Source organism: Lepidochelys kempii, chromosome 7 (assembly GCF_965140285.1).
Source record: "Lepidochelys kempii isolate rLepKem1 chromosome 7, rLepKem1.hap1, whole genome shotgun sequence".
NCBI classification, from domain to species: domain Eukaryota; kingdom Metazoa; phylum Chordata; order Testudines; family Cheloniidae; genus Lepidochelys; species Lepidochelys kempii.
This window is the reverse complement of record NC_136386.1, coordinates 168,814-184,933: the sequence shown is the minus strand read 5'-3', so window position 1 is coordinate 184,933 and position 16,120 is coordinate 168,814. Positions and strand designations below refer to the sequence as shown.

Here is a 16,120-nt window from a genome sequence, read left to right as displayed (position 1 = left end):
CAGGTACAGAAGACATCCCCAACTGGGTCCTCAGGAGTAACATAATAACAGTACCCCCTAACTTTCTTCTAATGAACAGGGATAAAATGTTTTGTTCTCATTAGGAAAAGTATACACACATTCCTGATTAGTGAGTAATGTCTCTGCCTCTGGGAGACTATCTCAGAGTTGTGCAGCCTGGAATTCATTCAGTTCAATCTATTCTAGTTGTTCCCTTGAACAGCTATTCCCCAAAGATTACAGGTCAGGCCCACAGTCTCTCGCACAACACTTACCCCCATGGTTATGAAGGGGCTCAAAGAGAAAGCACCATAAGGTGAGGATACTGACAAACACTAATATTCTAAACTGGAACATGCACAATTGGATCCCATCCTCTTCTATTAAGTTACATGCTCCACACACTATACAAAAGCAAGCATACGAAGCGTGAACACAAAATGCTAGTCAGAAGGGGGCTAAACTACAAACAAATGGGGAGGGTAAAAAGGAAAGATAGGAGAACTCTGCAAAAAAACCGAGATTTTTAGAACAAAATCAATCAAGGACCCAAAGGATATTAAGAAAAGAAATTCTTTTATACCCCAATGCTAGGAGACTGGGTTGCAAACAAGAATTGAAATTGCTCCTTTAAGAGCATAAATTCTATCTAGTTGATATTACTGAAACTTGGTGGGATGATTCACACAACTGAAATGTTAAAATCAATTGTTACAACCTATTTAGAAAGGATTGAGTAGGCAAAAAGGAAGGGGGAGTGGCCCTCTGTCAAAAATAACAATACCTTCTTTCTGAGCCACTGATAACTAAGAAGAAAATTATCTTGAATGCTTATGGACCAATGCCCTAACAGATTAAACACGAGATGGGGTACTTGTTGGTGTCTGTTATAGACCACCAAATCACAGTAGGGAACAGAATGACCACTTCACTATGCACCTATCTTCAACATGTAGGAAAAAAACCTGCATAATCATGGAGGACTTCATTCAATTTGAATGACATGCGCTAGAGGGCTCAAGCTGCCAGTACTACAATATCCTTGGCATTGCTAAACATTATAGATGACAATTTCCAAACTCAAAAAGTGTTGCAGCCAAAACAGAGGAATTCTTTATTAGACCTTGTTCTAGCAGATAAAAAGAAACTGATCACAGAATTAAAAGTTAACAGTAACTTAGGTACAAGCAATCATAACTCGATCGTGTTTCTAATGTGCAAGCAGAATAAACTCCTGACCAGTTATTTTATATATACACACACACACACACACATATATACACACACGGTGCTTTACTAGGACCAGTTTCAAAGCTGAAAACAATTTGAGCCAAATCAGTTAGGAGGAAGCATTAAATCAGAAAAATGTGAATGATAATTGGGAATAATTTAAGAACATATTACCAGATGCCCAAAAAGCCACAATCCCACAACTGAGGAAGGAGGGCAGTGCTGCTTAAAATAACAACCTGGTTTTGAGGCAAAGTGAAGGCAGCTGTAAAAAAATAAAATATAACAAATGGAAGAAAGAAGTTGACAGTAATGAACATAAATCAGAAGCTAGGAACTGTAGAAAATTGATAATGGAAGCAAAAGGACACAAGGAGAAGTTTATGGACAGCAGAATTAAGGATAATGAATTTAACTATATTGGGAGCTAAAAGAATTCTGACAATGGGGTTAGTCCATTACTAGATAGAAATAGTAGAATTATTAATAATATTGCAGAAAAAGCAGAAGTGTTCAATATATATATTTCTGAAGGGGAACAAATGATATAGTCTCATCATATGGTGATGAAAACACTTTCTATTCTACTAGTATCTATGGGGGATGTTAAACAGAAGCTACTAAAAGTTAGACATTTTATAATCAGCAGGTCCAGATAACTTGCATCCAAGACTTTTAAAAGAGCTGGCTGAGGAGCTTGCTAGACCGTTACTGTTGATTTTCAGTAAATCTTGGAATACTGGGAAAGCTCCAGAAGACTGGAGCTAATGTACCAATGTTTAAAAAGGTTAAACAGGAGGTCCTGAGTAATTATAGGCTGGTCAGCCTGATATTGATTCCCGTCAGCTGATACAGGATTTGATTAATAATGAACTAAAGGAGGGTAATGTAATTAATGCAAATCAAAATGGGTGTATGGAAAATAGATTCTGTCAAACTAATTCTATATTTTTTTATGAGATTACAAATTTGGTTGATAAAGGTAATAGTGTTGACATAATGTATTAGACTTCTCTAAGGCGTTTGACTTGGTGCAGCATGAGAGTTTGAATCATAAACTAGAACGATATAGAATTAACATGTCAAACATTAGATGGATTAAAAATTGGCTGAGTGGTCTCAAAATGCAACTGTAAACAGGGAATTGTCATTGAGTGGGTATGTTTCCATTAGGTTCCTGTTGGGATCGGTTCTTTGCCTTACAGTATACCATTTTTATTAATGACCTGGAAGAAAACAAAATAATCACTGATAAAGTTTTCAGATGACCAAAAATTGGGGAGTGATAAATAATGAAGATGACAGATTATTGATTCAGAGCGATCCGGATCACTTGGTAAACTGGGAGTAAGTAAACAACGTGGTTTTTAATTAGGCTAAATGAAAATGTATACATCTAGGAACAAAGAATGTAGGCCACACTTACTGGATGGGGGACTCTATCCTGAGATGCAGTAACTCAGAGAAAGATTTTGGGATCATGGTGGATAGTAAGCTGAGCATGAGCTCCCACTGTGCTGCTGTGGCCAAAAGGGCTCATGTAATCCTCGGATGCATAAACCGGGGAATCTCAAATAGGTGTATGAAGGTAATTTTACCTCTATGTTTGGCATTTGTGCGACTGCTGCTTGAATACTGTGTTCAGTTCTGGTGTCCACAATTCAAGAAGGATGTAGATAAATTGGAGAGGGTTCAGAAAAGAGGCACAAGAACGATTAAAGGATTAGAAAACATGCCTTATATATAGTGATAGATTAAAGGAGATCAACCTATTTAGCTTAACAAAGAGAAAGTTGAGGGGTGACTTAATTACAGTCTAAGTCCTTATACGGGGAACAAATATTTGATAATGGGCTCTTCACTCTAGCAGAGAAAAGTATAACAAAATCCAATGGCTGGAAGTTGAAGCTAAACAAATTCAGACTGTACATATGGTGGAAGTTTTTAATGATGAGCGTAATTAACCATTGGAACAATTTACCACGGGTTGTGGTGAATTTTCCATCATTGACCATTTTTAAATCAAGATTGGATTTTATTTATTTTTATTTTTTTTAAAGATCTCCTCTAGGAATTATTTTGGAGAAGCTCTATGGCCTATGTTATACAGGAGGTCAGACTAGATGAATACAATGGTCCTTTATGGCCTTAGAATCTATTAAATCCAACCTCTATGGGGCAGCTCCTAATACAGTGAGGACCCACCTACATCTGCTACAGGAGGTGGCCTCTGTTCTGTGCTTCCCTCGTAGATTCCACCCTATGAAAAGCCAGACCATAACAACCCAATAGTTCAATCTCTTTCTCCAGCCACAGTGGACAATGCTGAATGCTTAAGAGGAAAATGAAGAGCCCTGTAATGCATGAGCAAGCTCCCTTCTAGTTTGCATCCTACCTATCCTTATTTAAGATTCCAAAACTGCCAGGGTGGATTTGATTTAAATCATGATTTAATCACTAGTCAGGAAGACTATTTAATCATGGATTTCTACATAAAAGTGCATTCTTGTTGGTTGTTATAACCTTAATACATAGTCTTCACAACTAAGAGATAGATATAGGTTTCATTTTCAGAAGGTACACACTACACATGTTTTAAGTGATTTATTCTGAAAACTTTTCAGATTAGTTTTACAGCTATATCAGAAAATCAATGATTGTTCAGTTATTTCATTTGCCAAAGGTAACTGAAGCAGATATTTATGAAGTCTTTGGGAGGTGAACTATCTCCAATTCAAAAGGTTAATCATTAATATTTGGAGGATTTTCTTGACATGCTGTATTAGGAGGAGAACGTCACCAGACATTTAAATTGTTTTATTGAACTAAAACAACAACTTTATGTATTCTGGATTTTTTTCTTCAACACCAAACATAATATTTTAATAAAACAAGCATATGAATTTTTGAATTTAGCTAAACAAAGTTTTTTAAAATCAGGTTTTTGTTAAAATTGTTTTTACCTAAAATAATTAAATGAAATACGTTTAAAAAAAATTAAATCAACTATGTCAGCCAGGTCAACATGAGGAACTTAAAATATTGGCTTCTGCAGCTAACTCAGTTGTCTTCACCTTCATTTTCCCATTTGTTCATAATCTGGAAAAGAAAAACAAGCTTCCCTGCTTTTTCAGGTCCCAAACGATTTCTCAATTTGGAATGAATTAGTCCAAAGGAAGAAAATATTCTTTCTACACTGGCAGAAGAAGTTACTGCTGTTAAAAGTGAGATCATCACTTCAACAGTCTCTGAATCCAAGTGCTTCAGTGACTTCCACCAGTTCACTGGTGTGACTTTCCTTAAAGCATCATCAGCAAACAAATTTCTTGAATGGTTCACCCTTAGCTCTGAAGTTTATTATAGTTGGCATTATAGAGGAATCATTGTTGGATGTCCATGTCATAGCCAACTCTTCTTCAGCAGTTAAGGTTTGACCCTTGTACCAAGTATTGAGAATAATTGCAAGAAAGTGAGCTGCAGATAGTGCTTGTCCCATTCATTTTTTTAATGCTTGTAGTTTAACTCTGTCATTGCATATTTCTCTCTAAGATCTCACTCAGTTCCTTCCAAATTTCAACAGCATCAGCAATAAAACAGCTATTTCCCTGCATTTTGTTCAAGGCTACAGAAATAGGCTTCAGGGTATTCAGCATGTGTTCCGCATTTCTCTTAAGCCCAACTTTGAGACCTTTGGCTGTGACAGTGCCATCTATTTTTTCACAATTTTGTTCAGAAAGGATATTAGGCCAATTCTTGATACAGTGCTCAAACCAGTCCACTACTGAGTTCCATTGTACTTCCTGTGGGAGAGTTAGCTTGGTTCCTCCCACTTTTTTTCAGAGCAGCTGCTGCAAAGTGGTTGTTACGGAAGTATTTTGCAATTTCAACAACATTAGCCTTTATTTCCAGAACACTGAAGTCTTTGGCTAGGAGATGCATCAAATGAGTACTGCTACCATATGTTATTAGCTTGGGACTCTCTTCTAAATCATTTCTTCTCATCTTGGATACATTTGCAGCATTGTCTGTGACCAAGCTGCATACTAGACAGTTGAATTTTTCCATAGTTTGTTATAGCTTTTACTGCTACTTCTTGTAAGTATCTGCTGTGTATGCATTTCCTGATGTATCGATTGTTTCTGTAAGGAAGACATTTCCTTCTTCTGTTATCACACAAGCATATACAACAGCATCATTGTGGACATTGTTCCACCCACCAAAACTCAGGTTAACAATTTCACCCTCTAGACCTTTTGCACACTGCTCAATTTCTCTTTCATATACTTTATCCACAAATTTTCCTGCAACATCTGCTCTGTTGGGAAGACTGTATCCTGGTCTTAATGACTGAACCATGTTAATGAAGTGTGGGTTCTCAATCACACGGAAAGGAGAGTGTTGCATAAAGAAACCTGGCAATTTTTTCATCAATTACCTCTTTTTGTAATCTGCTGGCTCTTATCACAAACTTATCTATGGTTGTTTCTGGATGATGGAGATTTTTTTTTCCTTTTTACTACAGGTGATATACTGTGGCTATCACAACTGCATTTAAAATGATACTCTACGGTACTAACAACTATATTTTTTGCTCAAACATCGGAATTCAAGAATAGTCCAAAAGGAAGACAGGCAGTCCTTAAGAAAGAAGTATGAAATAAACTTCACCAACCCAAAGATCCTGCATGTCCCTTTCATTGTGTTCAATGCAGGTTCCTCCTGAGAAGGAACACTTCTCATGATGTTGTTTCATTCGGGCAACCAGGCCTTGCATTTCTGTGGTGCACTGTTTGCATTTTGCACACATGCCTGTCTAACCCACAGGTAGAGGAACTTCATTAAAATATTCCCAAACTGGGTCTCTTTTACAGCCTGCTCCCATTATAGGTTCTCCCTTCCAGGGATAGAATGGTATTGTAGATCTCAAATCAATGAAGGCTAAACTCAGAAAGACCTCAAGGCTTCTGGAATATGCTGTTCAAAGAGTTTCACTTTTGTTTCTACTGCCTGTCCCTCCCTTCTCACATTTATCTCCAGACTTCTTCTCCTTGTCCAGATCTATTCCACCCCCAACAGTCTTCTATTCATTTAACTTTTTGAAACTTTGTACTTTGAGAGGTAAGGGACTAACTCTATGTACACAAATTTTCAAAGGGACAATAGGGTTGAGGTCTGTTATTTCTCACCTCTATATATTATTTATTGATTTATTTTAAAACATTTTTGCTGTTAACAAGCACATTATCTGTGGAGACACAAATCCACAGTTTGAGAACTGCAAAACTAAGCATCTCTGATGGTATCTTCTAGACTGAGCACTGAGTCCCATTGGGTAGATAGAAAGATTAACCTAAATAATCTATACAGAAGCCCCTGGAACCCCATAATATTAGGTCTCTAATCCATGAACTATTGGAACGCATTTACAAACCTTTTCTTAAAGATTACATGAATATATTGTCTCATACTATAAAATTAGAATTTATAATCTCTATTCCATGATGAGATATCTTTGATCTACAACGTATCTTAATTAAAACTACCTTTAGATATGCTTTTTGAGGAGTGAACCTTATCAAAAAAATCCGATTTAAATAAAAAAAATCAGAGTAAAAAAACAAACTTGATTTTTATCAACCCTGAAAACTGCTCACCTAAACTGAACCTGCAATTCTGATGCCTGCTGTACTTTAACTCCCTCCCACCTATCTTTCCGCCCCAACTAAACTTCTGTCAGACTCACCCAGCTCCAAGCGATTTAAAAATTCTTGATCACCACCCCAGAAAACGGTTTGAAAGGGGGTGAAGGAATATGGCGGGGTCTGTATTAAGAAATGAAGGATACTCTATTTTGCAGTTAGGAATGTGTCTCATGCAGTTGAGGGACTTGCACATTCTCTAGTAAACAATGCTTCTTCAAACGCTGCACTGACTCAACCAGATGAGCCTTACATTAATCTGTGGTGTGAACTGTGTATGGAAGTGCTGGGATGGAACTGGTAGCATGTTTCCAGCTGAAAAGTAAGTTAGTTCCAATCTGCCTAGGCAGGGATCTGACACCCTGAAAACCTTCTCACTTTCTGCCTTAGGAAAGGAAGTATCTCTAACCTTTTGCTTATTCCACAACAAAGCACTTCACTGAAGGCTGTTGAATGAACAATGATATAAACCAACCTTGGCTGGCAATCTCTACACAGCATCCATTAGCTCAGATTTCTCCCAGTCCAGTGAGCAAAGCTAGAGGGAGCTGGTGCTGTTCTCCGACTTCAGGATAATTTAGCATCATTCCAGGAATGATTTCCCTCCTCCAGCCCCCCTAGTCAGAAGGGAAAAAGCCGTGGGAATGGAGCTCACTACCAACGAGGTAGGCTCACCCAGTAACAGCTGACAAGTACTTAACTCTCTCCATGCTGTCTGGAAGCACTCCATAGAGATGCATACAGCTCCAAAGCAGTGCAGTGGCTGTATCACTAACAGTTTCCTTCACCAAAGGGTTGATAGCTCTAATAAAGGCACAGATTCACAGTGCTGGCACTTCCTCATATCTTACAAACACCACACATGGGATCAAGGTCACTCTCTTCCCTTCACCACAAGCAAAATGCTACGAGGAAGTGGAGTGGTTAGACCCACTGCCTTGTGATTACTCTTATCAACCACCCATTCAGTCCCTGCTAAGGGACTCTCCTGCAACAGCCCCATCACAGTATAGCGCTTCCTACTGACCAGACTGACACTGAGCAGACAAGTGGGGAAGGAAAAGGGTTCTTTTCATCTCACCACTCCTGCATCTTCATACAAAGCTGTCCAGCAATGTCCATCCCAGGGACTGTCACCTTTCCTCACAAGAGAGGTACAGTGGAAACCGTTCAGTTCATTGGTCAGAGACCTGAATACCCTTCACCTTCTCTGTTCACAGACCTCCCATCAGCCCTGCTCAGAACCTCATTCATATGGTCCTGCCAGATCAATTCCTCCTCACACACCCAGCACTTCAGGAGTTAAGGTTAGCATCCCCATTCTCCTGGTCTGTATGATGCTGGTTAAATCTAACACCATTCTTTGCAGTTTGATAAAGCATGTGAAAACTGAAGGCCTCACATGCTCCTCCTTTCACAGCTTGGCCAGCTGCCCACAAACTGTCACTGCCTGGTACCCAAGGCAAATGGAGAGAATGTCAGGGAATTAAGGCCAAACTCTTAGCCAACTGCACTGAACCTCCCCATCCCCCAAACCCTCCCTTCCAGGGAGCTTGGATTCCTTCTTCCAGCCAAGGGATAATTGCCTGTATGGCTGTGGAAGTCCCCTCCACAAGAGAAGCTGCCCTCTCCCAAACTCTGCAAAAGCAGTTGAGCTTGGAAGGTTCCTATCACAGAAATGCTCAGAGCAGCTCTTATCAAGGCTAGAGCTCAGCGATTTGGGCTTAGCAGTAGCACAGGAACTCGCCCTTGGAATAGCTCACCACAAAGGCCACTAATAGGATGGGTGTTAGCTATTTATATAAATTGCAAAGAAGGTTGGAGACAGAAGTAAGAACAGAATTTGATTTGGAGGCAACAGCACTTGGAAGTGATGACATTTATTACTGTAAATCACACTCCTCCAATATCCATCCCAGACCCACAGCAATCTCATCCTAGTCTCCTGCTACAACTCCACCCACCCATCCAATACTTTTCATAGTTGCTCCCTATCAATATAAGTTTCCCAACCTTAATTTTATTTATGCTTGTTTTTCAATAGCTTCTTTTATACACACTGTCCCCTCAAAGTGAATTCTATTTTTTTTTAACAGAGCAGGAGAGGGGAGACACATTCAGGCCTCAAAGCCAAGGATGGCGGAGATACTGAAGTCTCTGGGTCAAATACATAAAGGAGGCTGCTCCAGATGGATAGGAAAAGCTCTTGCACCAATAATGGCAAGATTGTACATTACCACTCCTAGCACCACTGCCTTCGAACTCTAAAGCCAGTGTAAAAATCAGCCTTAAGCATTGCTTGAAAGAGATAAGTTCATACATATATAGACAGGAATTCAGTCCCTCACCATTTGCCTCATCTCCTTCCCTCTAGCAATGTCAGACTGAAGTCAGAAGATTCTGGAAGTGAATCATTGGCTAAGTAAGTGGTGCAGAGTGGAAGGCTTTGGTTTTGTGGAACATTGGTCCACCTTCTGTGGGGAGAGGGGGCTATAATAGGACGACCTCCTCAGTAGGACGACGACCAATCTCTTTGGGGACAGGCTGGCTAGACTAGTCAGGAGGGGTTAAACTAACAGCACATGGAGAGGGTAAAAAGATGAAAGATTGAGTGCTCAGTTAGCACAAAATTGAGATGTTGAGAAGAAAATTAATCAAGGGACTAAAGGACATGGAGAGGAAATTCTTGAACTGCTGATACCCAGGCCCCTAATGTTAGTATTAAACAAGAGCATAAATTTGCTCTTGTTGATATTATTGAAACATGGTGGGATAATTCACACAACTGGAATGTTAAAATCAATGGTTACAACCTATTTAGAAAGGATCGAGCGGGCAAAAGGGAAGGTGGTGTGGGCCCTCTATGTCAAAAAAGGCATTAACTGTTTCCAACTTGGAACCTAATAACTTGGAATGAAATTATCCTGAATGCTTACAGCTCATTGTCCTAACAGATTAAGCATGAGATAGGTACTAGCTGGTGTCAACTACAGACCACCAAATCACAGTAGGGCATAGAATGACGACACTATTATGCACCTATCTACAACATGGAAGAAAAAACCTGCATAATCATGGTGGACTCCAATTTGAGTAGCATAAGCTAGAGGGCTCATGCTGCCAGTACAACAACATTCTTGGCATTGCTAAATTATAGATGGACATTATATGGCACTATAGATGACAATTTCCAAACTCAAAAAGTGTTGCAGCCAAAACGGAGGAATTATTAGACCTTTTCCTAGCAGATAAAGAGGAAATGATCACAGAACTAAAAGTTAATGGTAGTTAGGTACAAGCGATCATGGCTAGATCAAATTTCTAATGTGCAAGCAGAATAAAGTCCAGACCAGTAATAATTATAATTTTTTTTTATATTCTATATATATACACACACACCCCTACTTAATTTGCTATATTACAGAAATTGAAAATCCCACAATATTAGGCTTCTACTGCAATTTTGACAGCAGAAGCCCCCGCTCTCAGCCCCGGGCTGCCAACTGCGGGAGCCCCCGCTCTCAGCCGTGGGCTCCTGTTGTCAACCCTTTTCCAAAGTTCTATTATTACTTTTCCAGACTTTCCATGGTTTGTCCGTAACTCAGCTGCAATTTTTTGAGTCATCCCACAATACTGTAGATGGATGGATCGATATAAAAAATATACCTTGGTGCTTTAATAGGATCAATTTCACAAAGTTGAAAACAATTATGAGCCAAATCAGCTGGGAGGAAGAATTTAATCAGAAAAATGCAAATGATAATTGGGAATCATTTAAGAACATCTTAGCAGATGCTCAAAAAGCCACAATCCCAACTGAGGAACAAGACTGTGCCGGTTAAAAAAAAAAAGTAAAGGCAGCTATAAAAAAAATATAACAAATGGAAGAAAGGGGAATTTGACAGTAATGACTACACCTTTACCCAGATATAACATGGCCCTCGGTTGCCAAAAAATCTTACCATGGAGGTAATCTTACTATGGAGGGCCGGGTAGGGAAGGCTGTGCCTTCCCAAACAGCCTGGCCCCACCCCATATCCGACCACACCTACTTCCCACCCCCTGACTGACCCCTCAGAACCCCCAATCCATCCAACCCCCCTGCTCCCTGTCCCCTGAGACCCTCTGCGCCCCCCCTTCGGTTACTTGCTGCTGCCCTCCCCCCCCCCCCGCCCGAGCTCACCTCCACTCCGTCTCCTCCCCTGAGCACGGTGCTGTCACTCCGCTTCTCCCCCATCCCTCTCTCTGTCTCTCCCTCCCAGGCTTGCCACGAATCAGCTGTTTGGCGTGGCAAGCCTGGGAGGGAGGGAGGGAGAAGCAGAGTGGCGGTGCGCTCAGCGGAGGGGTGGAAGGGTAGAAGGAGAGGCCCTGAGATAGGACAGACTCTTCTGCCGGGCTACGAGTATGTCCACATATCCATCATAGGACCTAATCACATCAGTCACACCATCAGAGGCTCGTTCACCTGCACATCTACCAATGTGATATATGCCATCATGTGCCAGCAGTGTCCCTCTGCCATGTACATTGGCCAAACCAGACAGTCTCTACGCAAAACAATAAATGGACACAGATCAGATGCCAAGAATTATAACATTCAAAAACCAGTTGGAGAACACTTCAACCTCCCTGGTCACTCAATTACAGACCTAAAAGTCGCAATTCTTCAACAACAAAAAACTTCAAAAACAGACTCCAACAAGAAACTGCAGAACTGGAATTAATTTGCAAACTGGACACCATGAAATTAGACCTGAACAAAGATAGGGAGTGGATGGGTCATTACACAAAGTAAAAACTACTTCCCCATGTTAATTTTTTCCCCTACTATTACTCACACCTTCTTGTCAGCTGTTTGAAATGGGCCATCCTGATTATCACTACAAAAAGGTTTTTTTTCCTCCTGCTGATAATAGCCCACCTTAATTGACTAGTCTAATTAGAGTTGGTATGGCAACACTCATTTTTTCACGTTCTCTGTTTGTGTATATATCTTCCTACTGTATTTTCCACTGCATGCATCCGATGAAGTGGATTTTAGCCCATGAAAGCTTATGCCCAAATAAATTTGTTAGTCTCTAAGGTGTCACAAGTACTCCTCGTTCTTTTTGCTGATACAGGCTAACACAGCTACCACTCTGAAGTAAGTCTTAGACTACTGGCAAAGTTCCAGATAACTGGGAAAAGCGAATATTGTGCAATTTTAAAAAATGTAAAATGGGATGACTCAGGTAATTTTAGGCCTGACATTGATCCCTGGCAAGATAATGGAGCAGCTGATATAGGACTTGATTAATAATGAATTAAAGGAGGGTAATATAATTAATGCAAATCAACATGGGTTTATGATCAATAGATTCTGTCAAACTAACTATACCTTTTTTTTTTAAATGAAATTATAAGTTTGGTTTATAAAGTTAATAGTGTTGACATAACATATTAGACCTCTTTCAGCTGTTTGACTTGATGCCACATTACATTTTGATTGATAAACCAGAATGATATAAAATTAACAAGACACACCTTAGAAGGATTAAAAACTGGCTGACAGGTCTCAAAGTGTAACTGTAAATATGGAATCATCATCAAGTGGGTCTCTCTCCAGTGGTGTCCTGCAGAGATTGTTTCTTGGCCCTACGCTATTTAAAACCTTTATCAATGACCTGGAAGAAAACATTAAACAGAGATAGCTTATTTTTTGTCAAGATACAGTCAAGGTCCAGAGAAACATTTTTCACACTGCAACAACAATAATGATCATAATAAATTAAAAAAAGATTTTGCTGTTTGTTCAAAAGCATCTGGCGGTCCAGATTTGGCTCACAGTCCACCTACTGACTACTCTTGCATTAGAACATCACTGATAAAGTTTGCAGATTACACAAAAATCGGGGGAGTGGTATATAATGAAGAGGACAGGCCACTGATACAAATCTATCTGGATTGCTTAGTAAACTAGGTGCAAGTAAACATTATGCATTTTAATACAGCTAAATGCAAACGTATATATCGAGGAACAAAGAATATAGCTTATCCTGGGAAGCAGTGACTCTGAAAAAGATTTGGGGGTCATGATGGATAATTAGCTCTTTTAGCCACAGTGGAAGCTCATGTTCAGCTGATGTGATTCTGGGAACCAACAGGGAAATCTGAAGTAGAAGTAAACAAGTTATTTTACCTCTGTATTTAGCACTGGTGCAACTGCTGCTTGGATACTGCACCCAGTTCTGGTGCCCACAATTCAAGAAGGATATATTATTAACAAATTGGAGAGGAGTCAGAGAAGAGCTACAAGAATGATGAAAGGATTAGAAAACATGCCTTATAGATTTCAGAGTAACAGCCGTGTTAGTCTGTATTCGCAAAAAGAAAAGGAGTACTTGTGGCACCTTAGAGACTCACCAATTTATTTGAGCATGAGCTTTCGTGAGCTACAGCTCACTTCATCGGATGCATACCGTGGAAACTGCAGCAGACATTAGCAGGACAGTGGGGTGGGAGGAGGTATTGTTTCATGATCTCTGTGTGTATATAATGTCTGCTGCAGTTTCCACGGTATGCATCCGATGAAGTGAGCTGTAGCTCATGAAAGCTCATGCTCAAATAAATTGGTTATTTGGTTATTTGGTTAAATTGGTTATCTCTAAGGTGCCACAAGTACTCCTTTTCTTTACGTCTTATAGAGGTAGGGTCAAGGAGCTCAATCTGTTTAGCTAAAAAAGAAAGTTAAAGGGGGACTTGATCACAGTCTATGACAATCTACACAGGGAACAAATATTTGATAATTGGCTCTTCAATCTGGCAGACAAAGGTTAACACAAACAAATGGCTAGAAGTTGAAGCTAAGCAAATACACACTGGAAATAAGGAGTAAATTAATCACTGGAACAAGTTACCAAGGGTCATGATGGATTCCCTATCACTGACCATTTTTAAATTAAGATTGGATGTATTTCTAAAAGGTCTTCTCTAGGAATTATTTTGGAAAAGTTCTGTATACAGATGATCACAATAGTCCCTTTTGGCTTAAGAATCTATCAATACTTCCTGACTGGGTGCATAGTTCACCTCAGGTAATCTATCTTCATATGCTGAGCTCAGCAATTTTTAAACACAGTAAGAAATGAAGCACACTTGTTTCACCCATCTTACAGAATCATAGAATATCAGGGTTAGAAGGGACCCCAGAAGGTCATCTAGTCCAACTCCCTGCTCGAAGCAGGACCAATTCCCAGTTAAATCATCCCAGCCAGGGCTTTGTCAAGCCTGACCTTAAAAACCTCTAAGGAAGGAGATTCTACCACCTCCCTAGGTAACGCATTCCAGTGTTTCACCACTCTCGTAGTGAAAAAGTTTTTCCTAATATCCAACCTAAACCTCCCCCACTGCAACTTGAGACCATTACTCCTCGTTCTGTCATCTGCTACCATTGAGAACAGTCTAGAGCCATCCTCTTTGGAACCCCCTTTCAGGTAGTTGAAAGCAGCTATCAAATCCCCCCTCATTCTTCTCTTCTGCAGGCTAAACAATCCCAGCTCCCTCAGCCTCTCCTCATAACTCATGTGTTCCAGACCCCTAATCATTTTTGTTGCCCTTCGCTGGACTCTCCCCAATTTATCCACATCCTTCTTGAAGTGTGGGGCCCAAAACTGGACACAGTACTCCAGATGAGGCCTCACCAATGTCGAATAGAGGGGAACGATCACGTCCCTCGATCTGCTCGCTATGCCCCTACTTATACATCCCAAAATGCCATTGGCCTTCTTGGCAACAAGGGCACACTGCTGACTCATATCCAGCTTCTCGTCCACTGTCACCCCTAGGTCCTTTTCCGCAGAACTGCTGCCTAGCCATTCGGTCCCTAGTCTGTAGCTGTGCATTGGGTTCTTCCGTCCTAAGTGCAGGACCCTGCACTTATCCTTATTGAACCTCATCAGATTTCTTTTGGCCCAATCCTCCAATTTGTCTAGGTCCTTCTGTATCCTATCCCTCCCCTCCAGCGTATCTACCACTCCTCCCAGTTTAGTATCATCCGCAAATTTGCTGAGAGTGCAATCCACACCATCCTCCAGATCATTTATGAAGATATTGAACAAAACCGGCCCCAGGACCGACCCTTGGGGCACGCCACTTGATACCAGCTGCCAACTAGACATGGAGCCATTGATCACTACCCGTTGAGCCCGACAATCTAGCCAGCTTTCGACCCACCTTATAGTGCATTCATCCAGCCCATACTTCCTTAACTTGCTGACAAGAATACTGTGGGAGACCGTGTCAAAAGCTTTGCTAAAGTCAAGAAACAATACATCCACTGCTTTCCCTTCATCCACAGAACCAGTAATCTCATCATAAAAGGCGATTAGATTAGTCAGGCATGACCTTCCCTTGGTGAATCCATGCTGGCTGTTCCTGATCACTTTCCTCTCATGCAAGTGCTTCAGGATTGATTCTTTGAGGACCTGCTCCATGATTTTTCCAGGGACTGAGGTGAGGCTGACTGGCCTGTAGTTCCCAGGATCCTCCTTCTTCCCTTTTTTAAAGATTGGCACTACATTAGCCTTTTTCCAGTCATCCGGGACTTCCCCGGTTCGCCACGAGTTTTCAAAGATAATGGCCAATGGCTCTGCAATCACAGCCGCCAATTCCTTCAGCACTCTCGGATGCAACTCGTCCGGCCCCATGGACTTGTGCACGTCCAGCTTTTCTAAATAGTCCCTAACCACCTCTATCTCCACAGAGGGCTGGCCATCTCTTCCCCATTTTGTGATGCCCAGCGCAGCAGTCTGGGAGCTGACCTTGTTAGTGAAGACAGAGGCAAAAAAAGCATTGAGTACATTAGCTTTTTCCACATCCTCTGTCACTAGGTTGCCTCCCTCATTCAGTAAGGGGCCCACACTTTCCTTGGCTTTCTTCTTGTTGCCAACATACCTGAAGAAACCCTTCTTGTTACTCTTGACATCTCTGGCTAGCTGCAGCTCCAGGTGCGATTTGGCCCTCCTGATATCATTCCTACATGCCCGAGCAATATTTTTATACTCATCCATGGTCATATGTCCAACCTTCCACTTCTTGTAAGCTTCTTTTTTATGTTTAAGATCCGCTAGGATTTCACCATTAAGCCAAGCTGGTCGCCTGCCATATTTACTATTCTTTCGACTCATCGGGATGGTTTGTCCCTGTAACCTCAA

The 16,120-nt window shown here is 40.7% G+C and overlaps 1 protein-coding gene across 12 annotated transcripts in view; it reads right to left on the bottom strand.

Moving 5' to 3' along the window:
- Window positions 1-16,120, bottom strand: part of PLXNB1 (plexin B1) — a 191,026-nt gene that overhangs the window by 151,594 nt on the left and 23,312 nt on the right. For 2 of the 12 annotated variants that reach the window (XM_073350753.1, XM_073350760.1), the window contains exon 2: window positions 12,453-12,592. The exons of the other annotated variants lie outside the window; for them this stretch is intronic. The gene's annotated coding sequence lies outside the window, so the exon portion shown is untranslated. The remainder of the gene's footprint in view (window positions 1-12,452; window positions 12,593-16,120) is intronic. 12 annotated transcript variants of the gene reach the window in all.